At 41.4% G+C, this 15,000-nt stretch overlaps 26 non-coding genes and 3 pseudogenes across 26 annotated transcripts; all 29 read right to left on the bottom strand.

The window, feature by feature from the left end:
• Positions 1 to 72: 72 nt before the first annotated feature.
• Positions 73 to 191, bottom strand: LOC145882351 (5S ribosomal RNA). The gene has a single exon (XR_014393918.1). It is a non-coding gene; the product is annotated as a 5S ribosomal RNA (ribosomal RNA).
• Positions 192 to 600: 409 nt separating this feature from the next.
• On the bottom strand, positions 601 to 719 carry LOC145853915 (5S ribosomal RNA). Its single transcript, XR_014374800.1, has one exon. It is a non-coding gene; the product is annotated as a 5S ribosomal RNA (ribosomal RNA).
• A 409-nt stretch (positions 720 to 1,128) lies between these two features.
• LOC145882350 (5S ribosomal RNA) lies at positions 1,129 to 1,247 on the bottom strand. Its single transcript, XR_014393917.1, has one exon. It is a non-coding gene; the product is annotated as a 5S ribosomal RNA (ribosomal RNA).
• Positions 1,248 to 1,656: 409 nt separating this feature from the next.
• On the bottom strand, positions 1,657 to 1,775 carry LOC145882349 (5S ribosomal RNA). Its single transcript, XR_014393916.1, has one exon. It is a non-coding gene; the product is annotated as a 5S ribosomal RNA (ribosomal RNA).
• Positions 1,776 to 2,184: 409 nt separating this feature from the next.
• LOC145882348 (5S ribosomal RNA) lies at positions 2,185 to 2,303 on the bottom strand. Its single transcript, XR_014393915.1, has one exon. It is a non-coding gene; the product is annotated as a 5S ribosomal RNA (ribosomal RNA).
• Positions 2,304 to 2,712: 409 nt separating this feature from the next.
• On the bottom strand, positions 2,713 to 2,831 carry LOC145853913 (5S ribosomal RNA). The gene has a single exon (XR_014374798.1). It is a non-coding gene; the product is annotated as a 5S ribosomal RNA (ribosomal RNA).
• Positions 2,832 to 3,240: 409 nt separating this feature from the next.
• Positions 3,241 to 3,359, bottom strand: LOC145885694 (5S ribosomal RNA). Its single transcript, XR_014397277.1, has one exon. It is a non-coding gene; the product is annotated as a 5S ribosomal RNA (ribosomal RNA).
• A 409-nt stretch (positions 3,360 to 3,768) lies between these two features.
• Positions 3,769 to 3,887, bottom strand: LOC145882346 (5S ribosomal RNA). Its single transcript, XR_014393913.1, has one exon. It is a non-coding gene; the product is annotated as a 5S ribosomal RNA (ribosomal RNA).
• Positions 3,888 to 4,296: 409 nt separating this feature from the next.
• Positions 4,297 to 4,415, bottom strand: LOC145853912 (5S ribosomal RNA). The gene has a single exon (XR_014374797.1). It is a non-coding gene; the product is annotated as a 5S ribosomal RNA (ribosomal RNA).
• Positions 4,416 to 4,824: 409 nt separating this feature from the next.
• Positions 4,825 to 4,943, bottom strand: LOC145882345 (5S ribosomal RNA). The gene has a single exon (XR_014393912.1). It is a non-coding gene; the product is annotated as a 5S ribosomal RNA (ribosomal RNA).
• A 409-nt stretch (positions 4,944 to 5,352) lies between these two features.
• On the bottom strand, positions 5,353 to 5,471 carry LOC145885604 (5S ribosomal RNA). The gene has a single exon (XR_014397187.1). It is a non-coding gene; the product is annotated as a 5S ribosomal RNA (ribosomal RNA).
• A 409-nt stretch (positions 5,472 to 5,880) lies between these two features.
• LOC145882344 (5S ribosomal RNA) lies at positions 5,881 to 5,999 on the bottom strand. The gene has a single exon (XR_014393911.1). It is a non-coding gene; the product is annotated as a 5S ribosomal RNA (ribosomal RNA).
• A 409-nt stretch (positions 6,000 to 6,408) lies between these two features.
• LOC145853911 (5S ribosomal RNA) lies at positions 6,409 to 6,527 on the bottom strand. The gene has a single exon (XR_014374796.1). It is a non-coding gene; the product is annotated as a 5S ribosomal RNA (ribosomal RNA).
• Positions 6,528 to 6,665: 138 nt separating this feature from the next.
• Positions 6,666 to 6,784, bottom strand: LOC145887639 (5S ribosomal RNA). Its single transcript, XR_014399230.1, has one exon. It is a non-coding gene; the product is annotated as a 5S ribosomal RNA (ribosomal RNA).
• Positions 6,785 to 7,193: 409 nt separating this feature from the next.
• On the bottom strand, positions 7,194 to 7,312 carry LOC145882343 (5S ribosomal RNA). Its single transcript, XR_014393910.1, has one exon. It is a non-coding gene; the product is annotated as a 5S ribosomal RNA (ribosomal RNA).
• Positions 7,313 to 7,721: 409 nt separating this feature from the next.
• LOC145885894 (5S ribosomal RNA) lies at positions 7,722 to 7,840 on the bottom strand. The gene has a single exon (XR_014397478.1). It is a non-coding gene; the product is annotated as a 5S ribosomal RNA (ribosomal RNA).
• Positions 7,841 to 8,249: 409 nt separating this feature from the next.
• Positions 8,250 to 8,368, bottom strand: LOC145882342 (5S ribosomal RNA). The gene has a single exon (XR_014393909.1). It is a non-coding gene; the product is annotated as a 5S ribosomal RNA (ribosomal RNA).
• A 409-nt stretch (positions 8,369 to 8,777) lies between these two features.
• Positions 8,778 to 8,886, bottom strand: LOC145853154 (uncharacterized; annotated as a pseudogene).
• Positions 8,887 to 9,295: 409 nt separating this feature from the next.
• On the bottom strand, positions 9,296 to 9,414 carry LOC145853910 (5S ribosomal RNA). The gene has a single exon (XR_014374795.1). It is a non-coding gene; the product is annotated as a 5S ribosomal RNA (ribosomal RNA).
• A 409-nt stretch (positions 9,415 to 9,823) lies between these two features.
• LOC145882341 (5S ribosomal RNA) lies at positions 9,824 to 9,942 on the bottom strand. Its single transcript, XR_014393908.1, has one exon. It is a non-coding gene; the product is annotated as a 5S ribosomal RNA (ribosomal RNA).
• A 409-nt stretch (positions 9,943 to 10,351) lies between these two features.
• On the bottom strand, positions 10,352 to 10,470 carry LOC145853909 (5S ribosomal RNA). The gene has a single exon (XR_014374794.1). It is a non-coding gene; the product is annotated as a 5S ribosomal RNA (ribosomal RNA).
• A 409-nt stretch (positions 10,471 to 10,879) lies between these two features.
• On the bottom strand, positions 10,880 to 10,998 carry LOC145882340 (5S ribosomal RNA). The gene has a single exon (XR_014393907.1). It is a non-coding gene; the product is annotated as a 5S ribosomal RNA (ribosomal RNA).
• Positions 10,999 to 11,407: 409 nt separating this feature from the next.
• LOC145885603 (5S ribosomal RNA) lies at positions 11,408 to 11,526 on the bottom strand. Its single transcript, XR_014397186.1, has one exon. It is a non-coding gene; the product is annotated as a 5S ribosomal RNA (ribosomal RNA).
• Positions 11,527 to 11,935: 409 nt separating this feature from the next.
• On the bottom strand, positions 11,936 to 12,054 carry LOC145882339 (5S ribosomal RNA). Its single transcript, XR_014393906.1, has one exon. It is a non-coding gene; the product is annotated as a 5S ribosomal RNA (ribosomal RNA).
• Positions 12,055 to 12,463: 409 nt separating this feature from the next.
• LOC145853908 (5S ribosomal RNA) lies at positions 12,464 to 12,582 on the bottom strand. The gene has a single exon (XR_014374793.1). It is a non-coding gene; the product is annotated as a 5S ribosomal RNA (ribosomal RNA).
• A 409-nt stretch (positions 12,583 to 12,991) lies between these two features.
• On the bottom strand, positions 12,992 to 13,110 carry LOC145882338 (5S ribosomal RNA). Its single transcript, XR_014393905.1, has one exon. It is a non-coding gene; the product is annotated as a 5S ribosomal RNA (ribosomal RNA).
• Positions 13,111 to 13,519: 409 nt separating this feature from the next.
• Positions 13,520 to 13,626, bottom strand: LOC145853609 (uncharacterized; annotated as a pseudogene).
• A 409-nt stretch (positions 13,627 to 14,035) lies between these two features.
• On the bottom strand, positions 14,036 to 14,142 carry LOC145853608 (uncharacterized; annotated as a pseudogene).
• Positions 14,143 to 14,551: 409 nt separating this feature from the next.
• Positions 14,552 to 14,670, bottom strand: LOC145852111 (5S ribosomal RNA). The gene has a single exon (XR_014373965.1). It is a non-coding gene; the product is annotated as a 5S ribosomal RNA (ribosomal RNA).
• Positions 14,671 to 15,000: the final 330 nt, after the last annotated feature.

Here is a 15,000-nt window from a genome sequence, read left to right as displayed (position 1 = left end):
TCATCATTAAATGCTTACTACAAGGCAGTGTTGCTGATGAAATAGTGCAGGGGCACACCCTCGTGGACAAAATGCTTACAGCACCTGGTATTCCCAGGCGGTCTCCCATCCAAGTACTAACCAGGCCCGACCCTGCTTCGCTTCCGAGATCAGACGAGATCGGGCGTACCCAGGCTGGTATGGCCGTAAGCGAGAAACAATCTCTTGCTACAACATATATAGTCAAAGTGAGTGTGATAAACAGACATTGCATTTTCACCAATTAGATAAGCAGCTTGAACTTTGTGTCACTGAAAAAGTAGAAGAAATTACAAACACTGTTCCCATCACTTTTTAGCACAGGTAGTTGGATAAAATACAAACTTTATTTCCTTTCATCATTTGAACAGGGCAAAGGAGCACAAAGCACACACAAGCTGCATTCAGCAACAATATTCTTGTTTGTCTTATAAATACAAGGCAGATGCTAATTGAAAACACAAGGAAATTTGATCCTATTAAAAAGGCAGGAAGCTGCATTTAGTCAATTCATCATTAAATGCTTACTACAAGGCAGTGTTGCTGATGAAATAGTGCAGGGGCACACCCTCGTGGACAAAATGCTTACAGCACCTGGTATTCCCAGGCGGTCTCCCATCCAAGTACTAACCAGGCCCGACCCTGCTTAGCTTCCGAGATCAGACGAGATCGGGCGTACCCAGGCTGGTATGGCCGTAAGCGAGAAACAATCTCTTGCTACAACATATATAGTCAAAATGAGTCTGATAAACAGACATTGCATTTTCACCAATTAGATAAGCAGCTTGAACTTTGTGTCACTGAAAAAGTAGAAGAAATTATAAACACTGTTCCCATCACTTTTTAGCACAGGTAGTTGGATAAAATACAAACTTTATTTCCTTTCATCATTTGAACAGGGCAAAGGAGCACAAAGCACACACAAGCTGCATTCAGCAACAATATTCTTGTTTGTCTTATAAATACAAGGCAGATGCTAATTGAAAACACAAGGAAATTTGATCCTATTAAAAAGGCAGGAAGCTGCATTTAGTCAATTCATCATTAAATGCTTACTACAAGGCAGTGTTGCTGATGAAATAGTGCAGGGGCACACCCTCGTGGACAGAATGCTTACAGCACCTGGTATTCCCAGGCGGTCTCCCATCCAAGTACTAACCAGGCCCGACCCTGCTTCGCTTCCGAGATCAGACGAGATCGGGCGTACCCAGGCTGGTATGGCCGTAAGCGAGAAACAATCTCTTGCTACAACATATATAGTCAAAGTGAGTGTGATAAACAGACATTGCATTTTCACCAATTAGATAAGCAGCTTGAACTTTGTGTCACTGAAAAAGTAGAAGAAATTACAAACACTGTTCCCATCACTTTTTAGCACAGGTAGTTGGATAAAATACAAACTTTATTTCCTTTCATCATTTGAACAGGGCAAAGGAGCACAAAGCACACACAAGCTGCATTCAGCAACAATATTCTTGTTTGTCTTATAAATACAAGGCAGATGCTAATTGAAAACACAAGGAAATTTGATCCTATTAAAAAGGCAGGAAGCTGCATTTAGTCAATTCATCATTAAATGCTTACTACAAGGCAGTGTTGCTGATGAAATAGTGCAGGGGCACACCCTCGTGGACAAAATGCTTACAGCACCTGGTATTCCCAGGCGGTCTCCCATCCAAGTACTAACCAGGCCCGACCCTGCTTCGCTTCCGAGATCAGACGAGATCGGGCGTACCCAGGCTGGTATGGCCGTAAGCGAGAAACAATCTCTTGCTACAACATATATAGTCAAAGTGAGTGTGATAAACAGACATTGCATTTTCACCAATTAGATAAGCAGCTTGAACTTTGTGTCACTGAAAAAGTAGAAGAAATTACAAACACTGTTCCCATCACTTTTTAGCACAGGTAGTTGGATAAAATACAAACTTTATTTCCTTTCATCATTTGAACAGGGCAAAGGAGCACAAAGCACACACAAGCTGCATTCAGCAACAATATTCTTGTTTGTCTTATAAATACAAGGCAGATGCTAATTGAAAACACAAGGAAATTTGATCCTATTAAAAAGGCAGGAAGCTGCATTTAGTCAATTCATCATTAAATGCTTACTACAAGGCAGTGTTGCTGATGAAATAGTGCAGGGGCACACCCTCGTGGACAAAATGCTTACAGCACCTGGTATTCCCAGGCGGTCTCCCATCCAAGTACTAACCAGGCCCGACCCTGCTTCGCTTCCGAGATCAGACGAGATCGGGCGTACCCAGGCTGGTATGGCCGTAAGCGAGAAACAATCTCTTGCTACAACATATATAGTCAAAGTGAGTGTGATAAACAGACATTGCATTTTCACCAATTAGATAAGCAGCTTGAACTTTGTGTCACTGAAAAAGTAGAAGAAATTACAAACACTGTTCCCATCACTTTTTAGCACAGGTAGTTGGATAAAATACAAACTTTATTTCCTTTCATCATTTGAACAGGGCAAAGGAGCACAAAGCACACACAAGCTGCATTCAGCAACAATATTCTTGTTTGTCTTATAAATACAAGGCAGATGCTAATTGAAAACACAAGGAAATTTGATCCTATTAAAAAGGCAGGAAGCTGCATTTAGTCAATTCATCATTAAATGCTTACTACAAGGCAGTGTTGCTGATGAAATAGTGCAGGGGCACACCCTCGTGGACAAAATGCTTACAGCACCTGGTATTCCCAGGCGGTCTCCCATCCAAGTACTAACCAGGCCCGACCCTGCTTAGCTTCCGAGATCAGACGAGATCGGGCGTACCCAGGCTGGTATGGCCGTAAGCGAGAAACAATCTCTTGCTACAACATATATAGTCAAAATGAGTCTGATAAACAGACATTGCATTTTCACCAATTAGATAAGCAGCTTGAACTTTGTGTCACTGAAAAAGTAGAAGAAATTATAAACACTGTTCCCATCACTTTTTAGCACAGGTAGTTGGATAAAATACAAACTTTATTTCCTTTCATCATTTGAACAGGGCAAAGGAGCACAAAGCACACACAAGCTGCATTCAGCAACAATATTCTTGTTTGTCTTATAAATACAAGGCAGATGCTAATTGAAAACACAAGGAAATTTGATCCTATTAAAAAGGCAGGAAGCTGCATTTAGTCAATTCATCATTAAATGCTTACTACAAGGCAGTGTTGCTGATGAAATAGTGCAGGGGCACACCCTCGTGGACAAAATGCTTACAGCACCTGGTATTCCCAGGCGGTCTCCCATCCAAGTACTAACCAGGCCCGACCCTGCTTCGCTTCCGAGATCAGACGAGATCGGGCGTACCCAGGCTGGTATGGCCGTAAGTGAGAAACAATCTCTTGCTACAACATATATAGTCAAAGTGAGTGTGATAAACAGACATTACATTTTCACCAATTAGATAAGCAGCTTGAACTTTGTGTCACTGAAAAAGTAGAAGAAATTACAAACACTGTTCCCATCACTTTTTAGCACAGGTAGTTGGATAAAATACAAACTTTATTTCCTTTCATCATTTGAACAGGGCAAAGGAGCACAAAGCACACACAAGCTGCATTCAGCAACAATATTCTTGTTTGTCTTATAAATACAAGGCAGATGCTAATTGAAAACACAAGGAAATTTGATCCTATTAAAAAGGCAGGAAGCTGCATTTAGTCAATTCATCATTAAATGCTTACTACAAGGCAGTGTTGCTGATGAAATAGTGCAGGGGCACACCCTCGTGGACAAAATGCTTACAGCACCTGGTATTCCCAGGCGGTCTCCCATCCAAGTACTAACCAGGCCCGACCCTGCTTCGCTTCCGAGATCAGACGAGATCGGGCGTACCCAGGCTGGTATGGCCGTAAGCGAGAAACAATCTCTTGCTACAACATATATAGTCAAAGTGAGTGTGATAAACAGACATTGCATTTTCACCAATTAGATAAGCAGCTTGAACTTTGTGTCACTGAAAAAGTAGAAGAAATTACAAACACTGTTCCCATCACTTTTTAGCACAGGTAGTTGGATAAAATACAAACTTTATTTCCTTTCATCATTTGAACAGGGCAAAGGAGCACAAAGCACACACAAGCTGCATTCAGCAACAATATTCTTGTTTGTCTTATAAATACAAGGCAGATGCTAATTGAAAACACAAGGAAATTTGATCCTATTAAAAAGGCAGGAAGCTGCATTTAGTCAATTCATCATTAAATGCTTACTACAAGGCAGTGTTGCTGATGAAATAGTGCAGGGGCACACCCTCGTGGACAAAATGCTTACAGCACCTGGTATTCCCAGGCGGTCTCCCATCCAAGTACTAACCAGGCCCGACCCTGCTTAGCTTCCGAGATCAGACGAGATCGGGCGTACCCAGGCTGGTATGGCCGTAAGCGAGAAACAATCTCTTGCTACAACATATATAGTCAAAATGAGTCTGATAAACAGACATTGCATTTTCACCAATTAGATAAGCAGCTTGAACTTTGTGTCACTGAAAAAGTAGAAGAAATTATAAACACTGTTCCCATCACTTTTTAGCACAGGTAGTTGGATAAAATACAAACTTTATTTCCTTTCATCATTTGAACAGGGCAAAGGAGCACAAAGCACACACAAGCTGCATTCAGCAACAATATTCTTGTTTGTCTTATAAATACAAGGCAGATGCTAATTGAAAACACAAGGAAATTTGATCCTATTAAAAAGGCAGGAAGCTGCATTTAGTCAATTCATCATTAAATGCTTACTACAAGGCAGTGTTGCTGATGAAATAGTGCAGGGGCACACCCTCGTGGACAAAATGCTTACAGCACCTGGTATTCCCAGGCGGTCTCCCATCCAAGTACTAACCAGGCCCGACCCTGCTTCGCTTCCGAGATCAGACGAGATCGGGCGTACCCAGGCTGGTATGGCCGTAAGCGAGAAATAATCTCTTGCTACAACATATATAGTCAAAGTGAGTGTGATAAACAGACATTGCATTTTCACCAATTAGATAAGCAGCTTGAACTTTGTGTCACTGAAAAAGTAGAAGAAATTACAAACACTGTTCCCATCACTTTTTAGCACAGGTAGTTGGATAAAATACAAACTTTATTTCCTTTCATCATTTGAACAGGGCAAAGGAGCACAAAGCACACACAAGCTGCATTCAGCAACAATATTCTTGTTTGTCTTATAAATACAAGGCAGATGCTAATTGAAAACACAAGGAAATTTGATCCTATTAAAAAGGCAGGAAGCTGCATTTAGTCAATTCATCATTAAATGCTTACTACAAGGCAGTGTTGCTGATGAAATAGTGCAGGGGCACACCCTCGTGGACAAAATGCTTACAGCACCTGGTATTCCCAGGCGGTGTCCCATCCAAGTACTAACCAGGCCCGACCCTGCTTCGCTTCCGAGATCAGACGAGATCGGGCGTACCCAGGCTGGTATGGCCGTAAGCGAGAAACAATCTCTTGCTACAACATATATAGTCAAAGTGAGTGTGATAAACAGACATTGCATTTTCACCAATTAGATAAGCAGCTTGAACTTTGTGTCACTGAAAAAGTAGAAGAAATTACAAACACTGTTCCCATCACTTTTTAGCACAGGTAGTTGGATAAAATACAAACTTTATTTCCTTTCATCATTTGAACAGGGCAAAGGAGCACAAAGCACACACAAGCTGCATTCAGCAACAATATTCTTGTTTGTCTTATAAATACAAGGCAGATGCTAATTGAAAACACAAGGAAATTTGATCCTATTAAAAAGGCAGGAAGCTGCATTTAGTCAATTCATCATTAAATGCTTACTACAAGGCAGTGTTGCTGATGAAATAGTGCAGGGGCACACCCTCGTGGACAAAATGCTTACAGCACCTGGTATTCCCAGGCGGTCTCCCATCCAAGTACTAACCAGGCCCGACCCTGCTTCGCTTCCGAGATCAGACGAGATCGGGCGTACCCAGGCTGGTATGGCCGTAAGCGAGAAACAATCTCTTGCTACAACATATATAGTCAAAGTGAGTGTGATAAACAGACATTGCATTTTCACCAATTAGATAAGCAGCTTGAACTTTGTGTCACTGAAAAAGTAGAAGAAATTACAAACACTGTTCCCATCACTTTTTAGCACAGGTAGTTGGATAAAATACAAACTTTATTTCCTTTCATCATTTGAACAGGGCAAAGGAGCACAAAGCACACACAAGCTGCATTCAGCAACAATATTCTTGTTTGTCTTATAAATACAAGGCAGATGCTAATTGAAAACACAAGGAAATTTGATCCTATTAAAAAGGCAGGAAGCTGCATTTAGTCAATTCATCATTAAATGCTTACTACAAGGCAGTGTTGCTGATGAAATAGTGCAGGGGCACACCCTCGTGGACAAAATGCTTACAGCACCTGGTATTCCCAGGCGGTCTCCCATCCAAGTACTAACCAGGCCCGACCCTGCTTAGCTTCCGAGATCAGACGAGATCGGGCGTACCCAGGCTGGTATGGCCGTAAGCGAGAATCAATCTCTTGCTACAACATATATAGTCAAAGTGAGTCTGATAAACAGACATTTAGTCAATTCATCATTAAATGCTTAATACAAGGCAGTGTTGCTGATGAAATAGTGCAGGGGCACACCCTCGTGGACAAAATGCTTACAGCACCTGGTATTCCCAGGCGGTCTCCCATCCAAGTACTAACCAGGCCCGACCCTGCTTCGCTTGCGAGATCAGACGAGATCGGGCGTACCCAGGCTGGTATGGCCGTAAGCGAGAAACAATCTCTTGCTACAACATATATAGTCAAAGTGAGTGTGATAAACAGACATTGCATTTTCACCAATTAGATAAGCAGCTTGAACTTTGTGTCACTGAAAAAGTAGAAGAAATTACAAACACTGTTCCCATCACTTTTTAGCACAGGTAGTTGGATAAAATACAAACTTTATTTCCTTTCATCATTTGAACAGGGCAAAGGAGCACAAAGCACACACAAGCTGCATTCAGCAACAATATTCTTGTTTGTCTTATAAATACAAGGCAGATGCTAATTGAAAACACAAGGAAATTTGATCCTATTAAAAAGGCAGGAAGCTGCATTTAGTCAATTCATCATTAAATGCTTACTACAAGGCAGTGTTGCTGATGAAATAGTGCAGGGGCACACCCTCGTGGACAAAATGCTTACAGCACCTGGTATTCCCAGGCGGTCTCCCATCCAAGTACTAACCAGGCCCGACCCTGCTTCGCTTCCGAGATCAGACGAGATCGGGCGTACCCAGGCTGGTATGGCCGTAAGCGAGAAACAATCTCTTGCTACAACATATATAGTCAAAGTGAGTGTGATAAACAGACATTGCATTTTCACCAATTAGATAAGCAGCTTGAACTTTGTGTCACTGAAAAAGTAGAAGAAATTACAAACACTGTTCCCATCACTTTTTAGCACAGGTAGTTGGATAAAATACAAACTTTATTTCCTTTCATCATTTGAACAGGGCAAAGGAGCACAAAGCACACACAAGCTGCATTCAGCAACAATATTCTTGTTTGTCTTATAAATACAAGGCAGATGCTAATTGAAAACACAAGGAAATTTGATCCTATTAAAAAGGCAGGAAGCTGCATTTAGTCAATTCATCATTAAATGCTTACTACAAGGCAGTGTTGCTGATGAAATAGTGCAGGGGCACACCCTCGTGGACAAAATGCTTACAGCACCTGGTATTCCCAGGCGGTCTCCCATCCAAGTACTAACCAGGCCCGACCCTGATTCGCTTCCGAGATCAGACGAGATCGGGCGTACCCAGGCTGGTATGGCCGTAAGCGAGAAACAATCTCTTGCTACAACATATATAGTCAAAGTGAGTGTGATAAACAGACATTGCATTTTCACCAATTAGATAAGCAGCTTGAACTTTGTGTCACTGAAAAAGTAGAAGAAATTACAAACACTGTTCCCATCACTTCTTAGCACAGGTAGTTGGATAAAATACAAACTTTATTTCCTTTCATCATTTGAACAGGGCAAAGGAGCACAAAGCACACACAAGCTGCATTCAGCAACAATATTCTTGTTTGTCTTATAAATACAAGGCAGATGCTAATTGAAAACACAAGGAAATTTGATCCTATTAAAAAGGCAGGAAGCTGCATTTAGTCAATTCACCATTAAATGCTTACTACAAGGCAGTGTTGCTGATGAAATAGTGCAGGGGCACACCCTCGTGGACAAAATGCTTACAGCACCTGGTATTCCCAGGCGGTCTCCCATCCAAGTACTAACCAGGCCCGACCCTGCTTCGCTTCCGAGATCAGACGAGATCGGGCGTACCCAGGCTGGTATGGCCGTAAGCAAGAAACAATCTCTTGCTACAACATATATAGTCAAAGTGAGTGTGATAAACAGACATTGCATTTTCACCAATTAGATAAGCAGCTTGAACTTTGTGTCACTGAAAAAGTAGAAGAAATTACAAACACTGTTCCCATCACTTTTTAGCACAGGTAGTTGGATAAAATACAAACTTTATTTCCTTTCATCATTTGAACAGGGCAAAGGAGCACAAAGCACACACAAGCTGCATTCAGCAACAATATTCTTGTTTGTCTTATAAATACAAGGCAGATGCTAATTGAAAACACAAGGAAATTTGATCCTATTAAAAAGGCAGGAAGCTGCATTTAGTCAATTCATCATTAAATGCTTACTACAAGGCAGTGTTGCTGATGAAATAGTGCAGGGGCACACCCTCGTGGACAAAATGCTTACAGCACCTGGTATTCCCAGGCGGTCTCCCATCCAAGTACTAACCAGGCCCGACCCTGCTTCACTTCCGAGATCGGGCGTACCCAGGCTGGTATGGCCGTAAGCGAGAAACAATCTCTTGCTACAACATATATAGTCAAAGTGAGTGTGATAAACAGACATTGCATTTTCACCAATTAGATAAGCAGCTTGAACTTTGTGTCACTGAAAAAGTAGAAGAAATTACAAACACTGTTCCCATCACTTTTTAGCACAGGTAGTTGGATAAAATACAAACTTTATTTCCTTTCATCATTTGAACAGGGCAAAGGAGCACAAAGCACACACAAGCTGCATTCAGCAACAATATTCTTGTTTGTCTTATAAATACAAGGCAGATGCTAATTGAAAACACAAGGAAATTTGATCCTATTAAAAAGGCAGGAAGCTGCATTTAGTCAATTCACCATTAAATGCTTACTACAAGGCAGTGTTGCTGATGAAATAGTGCAGGGGCACACCCTCGTGGACAAAATGCTTACAGCACCTGGTATTCCCAGGCGGTCTCCCATCCAAGTACTAACCAGGCCCGACCCTGCTTAGCTTCCGAGATCAGACGAGATCGGGCGTACCCAGGCTGGTATGGCCGTAAGCGAGAAACAATCTCTTGCTACAACATATATAGTCAAAATGAGTCTGATAAACAGACATTGCATTTTCACCAATTAGATAAGCAGCTTGAACTTTGTGTCACTGAAAAAGTAGAAGAAATTATAAACACTGTTCCCATCACTTTTTAGCACAGGTAGTTGGATAAAATACAAACTTTATTTCCTTTCATCATTTGAACAGGGCAAAGGAGCACAAAGCACACACAAGCTGCATTCAGCAACAATATTCTTGTTTGTCTTATAAATACAAGGCAGATGCTAATTGAAAACACAAGGAAATTTGATCCTATTAAAAAGGCAGGAAGCTGCATTTAGTCAATTCATCATTAAATGCTTACTACAAGGCAGTGTTGCTGATGAAATAGTGCAGGGGCACACCCTCGTGGACAAAATGCTTACAGCACCTGGTATTCCCAGGCGGTCTCCCATCCAAGTACTAACCAGGCCCGACCCTGCTTCGCTTCCGAGATCAGACGAGATCGGGCGTACCCAGGCTGGTATGGCCGTAAGCAAGAAACAATCTCTTGCTACAACATATATAGTCAAAGTGAGTGTGATAAACAGACATTGCATTTTCACCAATTAGATAAGCAGCTTGAACTTTGTGTCACTGAAAAAGTAGAAGAAATTACAAACACTGTTCCCATCACTTTTTAGCACAGGTAGTTGGATAAAATACAAACTTTATTTCCTTTCATCATTTGAACAGGGCAAAGGAGCACAAAGCACACACAAGCTGCATTCAGCAACAATATTCTTGTTTGTCTTATAAATACAAGGCAGATGCTAATTGAAAACACAAGGAAATTTGATCCTATTAAAAAGGCAGGAAGCTGCATTTAGTCAATTCATCATTAAATGCTTACTACAAGGCAGTGTTGCTGATGAAATAGTGCAGGGGCACACCCTCGTGGACAAAATGCTTACAGCACCTGGTATTCCCAGGCGGTCTCCCATCCAAGTACTAACCAGGCCCGACCCTGCTTAGCTTCCGAGATCAGACGAGATCGGGCGTACCCAGGCTGGTATGGCCGTAAGCGAGAAACAATCTCTTGCTACAACATATATAGTCAAAATGAGTCTGATAAACAGACATTGCATTTTCACCAATTAGATAAGCAGCTTGAACTTTGTGTCACTGAAAAAGTAGAAGAAATTATAAACACTGTTCCCATCACTTTTTAGCACAGGTAGTTGGATAAAATACAAACTTTATTTCCTTTCATCATTTGAACAGGGCAAAGGAGCACAAAGCACACACAAGCTGCATTCAGCAACAATATTCTTGTTTGTCTTATAAATACAAGGCAGATGCTAATTGAAAACACAAGGAAATTTGATCCTATTAAAAAGGCAGGAAGCTGCATTTAGTCAATTCATCATTAAATGCTTACTACAAGGCAGTGTTGCTGATGAAATAGTGCAGGGGCACACCCTCGTGGACAAAATGCTTACAGCACCTGGTATTCCCAGGCGGTCTCCCATCCAAGTACTAACCAGGCCCGACCCTGCTTCGCTTCCGAGATCAGACGAGATCGGGCGTACCCAGGCTGGTATGGCCGTAAGCGAGAAACAATCTCTTGCTACAACATATATAGTCAAAGTGAGTGTGATAAACAGACATTGCATTTTCACCAATTAGATAAGCAGCTTGAACTTTGTGTCACTGAAAAAGTAGAAGAAATTACAAACACTGTTCCCATCACTTTTTAGCACAGGTAGTTGGATAAAATACAAACTTTATTTCCTTTCATCATTTGAACAGGGCAAAGGAGCACAAAGCACACACAAGCTGCATTCAGCAACAATATTCTTGTTTGTCTTATAAATACAAGGCAGATGCTAATTGAAAACACAAGGAAATTTGATCCTATTAAAAAGGCAGGAAGCTGCATTTAGTCAATTCATCATTAAATGCTTACTACAAGGCAGTGTTGCTGATGAAATAGTGCAGGGGCACACCCTCGTGGACAAAATGCTTACAGCACCTGGTATTCCCAGGCGGTGTCCCATCCAAGTACTAACCAGGCCCGACCCTGCTTCGCTTCCGAGATCAGACGAGATCGGGCGTACCCAGGCTGGTATGGCCGTAAGCGAGAAACAATCTCTTGCTACAACATATATAGTCAAAGTGAGTGTGATAAACAGACATTGCATTTTCACCAATTAGATAAGCAGCTTGAACTTTGTGTCACTGAAAAAGTAGAAGAAATTACAAACACTGTTCCCATCACTTTTTAGCACAGGTAGTTGGATAAAATACAAACTTTATTTCCTTTCATCATTTGAACAGGGCAAAGGAGCACAAAGCACACACAAGCTGCATTCAGCAACAATATTCTTGTTTGTCTTATAAATACAAGGCAGATGCTAATTGAAAACACAAGGAAATTTGATCCTATTAAAAAGGCAGGAAGCTGCATTTAGTCAATTCATCATTAAATGCTTACTACAAGGCAGTGTTGCTGATGAAATAGTGCAGGGGCACACCCTCGTGGACAAAATGCTTACAGCACCTGGTATTCCCAGGCGGTCTCCCATCCAAGTACTAACCAGGCCCGACCCTGCTTCGCTTCCGAGATCAGACGAGATCGGGCGTACCCAGGCTGGTATGGCCGTAAGCGAGAAGCAATCTCTTGCTACAACATATATAGTCAAAGTGAGTGTGATAAACAGACATTGCATTTTCACCAATTAGATAAGCAGCTTGAACTTTGTGTCACTGAAAAAGTAGAAGAAATTACAAACACTGTTCCCATCACTTTTTAGCACAGGTAGTTGGATAAAATACAAACTTTATTTCCTTTCATCATTTGAACAGGGCAAAGGAGCACAAAGCACACACAAGCTGCATTCAGCAACAATATTCTTGTTTGTCTTATAAATACAAGGCAGATGCTAATTGAAAACACAAGGAAATTTGATCCTATTAAAAAGGCAGGAAGCTGCATTTAGTCAATTCACCATTAAACGCTTACTACAAGGCAGTGTTGCTGATGAAATAGTGCAGGGGCACACCCTCGTGGACAAAATGCTTACAGCACCTGGTATTCCCAGGCGGTCTCCCATCCAAGTACTAACCAGGCCCGACCCTGCTTAGCTTCCGAGATCAGACGAGATCGGGCGTACCCAGGCTGGTATGGCCGTAAGCGAGAAACAATCTCTTGCTACAACATATATAGTCAAAGTGAGTGTGATAAACAGACATTGCATTTTCACCAATTAGATAAGCAGCTTGAACTTTGTGTCACTGAAAAAGTAGAAGAAATTACAAACACTGTTCCCATCACTTTTTAGCACAGGTAGTTGGATAAAATACAAACTTTATTTCCTTTCATCATTTGAACAGGGCAAAGGAGCACAAAGCACACACAAGCTGCATTCAGCAACAATATTCTTGTTTGTCTTATAAATACAAGGCAGATGCTAATTGAAAACACAAGGAAATTTGATCCTATTAAAAAGGCAGGAAGCTGCATTTAGTCAATTCATCATTAAATGCTTACTACAAGGCAGTGTTGCTGATGAAATAGTGCAGGGGCACACCCTCGTGGACAAAATGCTTACAGCACCTGGTATTCCCAGGCGGTCTCCCATCCAAGTACTAACCAGGCCCGACCCTGCTTCGCTTCCGAGATCAGACGAGATCGGGCGTACCCAGGCTGGTATGGCCGTAAGCGAGAAACAATCTCTTGCTACAACATATATAGTCAAAGTGAGTGTGATAAACAGACATTGCATTTTCACCAATTAGATAAGCAGCTTGAACTTTGTGTCACTGAAAAAGTAGAAGAAATTACAAACACTGTTCCCATCACTTTTTAGCACAGGTAGTTGGATAAAATACAAACTTTATTTCCTTTCATCATTTGAACAGGGCAAAGGAGCACAAAGCACACACAAGCTGCATTCAGCAACAATATTCTTGTTTGTCTTATAAATACAAGGCAGATGCTAATTGAAAACACAAGGAAATTTGATCCTATTAAAAAGGCAGGAAGCTGCATTTAGTCAATTCATCATTAAATGCTTACTACAAGGCAGTGTTGCTGATGAAATAGTGCAGGGGCACACCCTCGTGGACAAAATGCTTACAGCACCTGGTATTCCCATCCAAGTACTAACCAGGCCCGACCCTGCTTCGCTTCCGAAATCAGACGAGATCGGGCGTACCCAGGCTGGTATGGCCGTATGCGAGAAACAATCTCTTGCTACAACATATATAGTCAAAGTGAGTGTGATAAACAGACATTGCATTTTCACCAATTAGATAAGCAGCTTGAACTTTGTGTCACTGAAAAAGTAGAAGAAATTACAAACACTGTTCCCATCACTTTTTAGCACAGGTAGTTGGATAAAATACAAACTTTATTTCCTTTCATCATTTGAACAGGGCAAAGGAGCACAAAGCACACACAAGCTGCATTCAGCAACAATATTCTTGTTTGTCTTATAAATACAAGGCAGATGCTAATTGAAAACACAAGGAAATTTGATCCTATTAAAAAGGCAGGAAGCTGCATTTAGTCAATTCATCATTAAATGCTTACTACAAGGCAGTGTTGCTGATGAAATAGTGCAGGGGCACACCCTCGTGGACAAAATGCTTACAGCACCTGGTATTCCCATCCAAGTACTAACCAGGCCCGACCCTGCTTCGCTTCCGAAATCAGACGAGATCGGGCGTACCCAGGCTGGTATGGCCGTATGCGAGAAACAATCTCTTGCTACAACATATATAGTCAAAGTGAGTGTGATAAACAGACATTGCATTTTCACCAATTAGATAAGCAGCTTGAACTTTGTGTCACTGAAAAAGTAGAAGAAATTACAAACACTGTTCCCATCACTTTTTAGCACAGGTAGTTGGATAAAATACAAACTTTATTTCCTTTCATCATTTGAACAGGGCAAAGGAGCACAAAGCACACACAAGCTGCATTCAGCAACAATATTCTTGTTTGTCTTATAAATACAAGGCAGATGCTAATTGAAAACACAAGGAAATTTGATCCTATTAAAAAGGCAGGAAGCTGCATTTAGTCAATTCATCATTAAATGCTTACTACAAGGCAGTGTTGCTGATGAAATAGTGCAGGGGCACACCCTCGTGGACAAAATGCTTACAGCACCTGGTATTCCCAGGCGGTCTCCCAGCCAAGTACTAACCAGGCCCGACCCTGCTTCGCTTCCGAAATCAGACGAGATCGGGCGTACCCAGGCTGGTATGGCCGTATGCGAGAAACAATCTCTTGCTACAACATATATAGTCAAAGTGAGTGTGATAAACAGACATTGCATTTTCACCAATTAGATAAGCAGCTTGAACTTTGTGTCACTGAAAAAGTAGAAGAAATTATAAACACAGTTCCCATCACTTTTTAGCACAGGTAGTTGGATAAAATACAAACTTTATTTCCTTTCATCATTTGAACAGGGCAAAGGAGCACAAAGCACACACAAGCTGCATTCAGCAACAATATTCTTGTTTGTCTTATAAATACAAGGCAGATGCTAATTGAAAACACAAGGAAATTTGATCCTATTAAAAAGGCAGGAAGCTGCATTT

Source organism: Salmo salar, chromosome 08 (assembly GCF_965601325.2).
Source record: "Salmo salar chromosome 08, fSalSal1, whole genome shotgun sequence".
In the NCBI taxonomy this organism is placed as follows: domain Eukaryota; kingdom Metazoa; phylum Chordata; class Actinopteri; order Salmoniformes; family Salmonidae; genus Salmo; species Salmo salar.
Note: the sequence above shows the minus strand (reverse complement) of the source record. Positions and strands in the feature narration are given on the sequence as shown.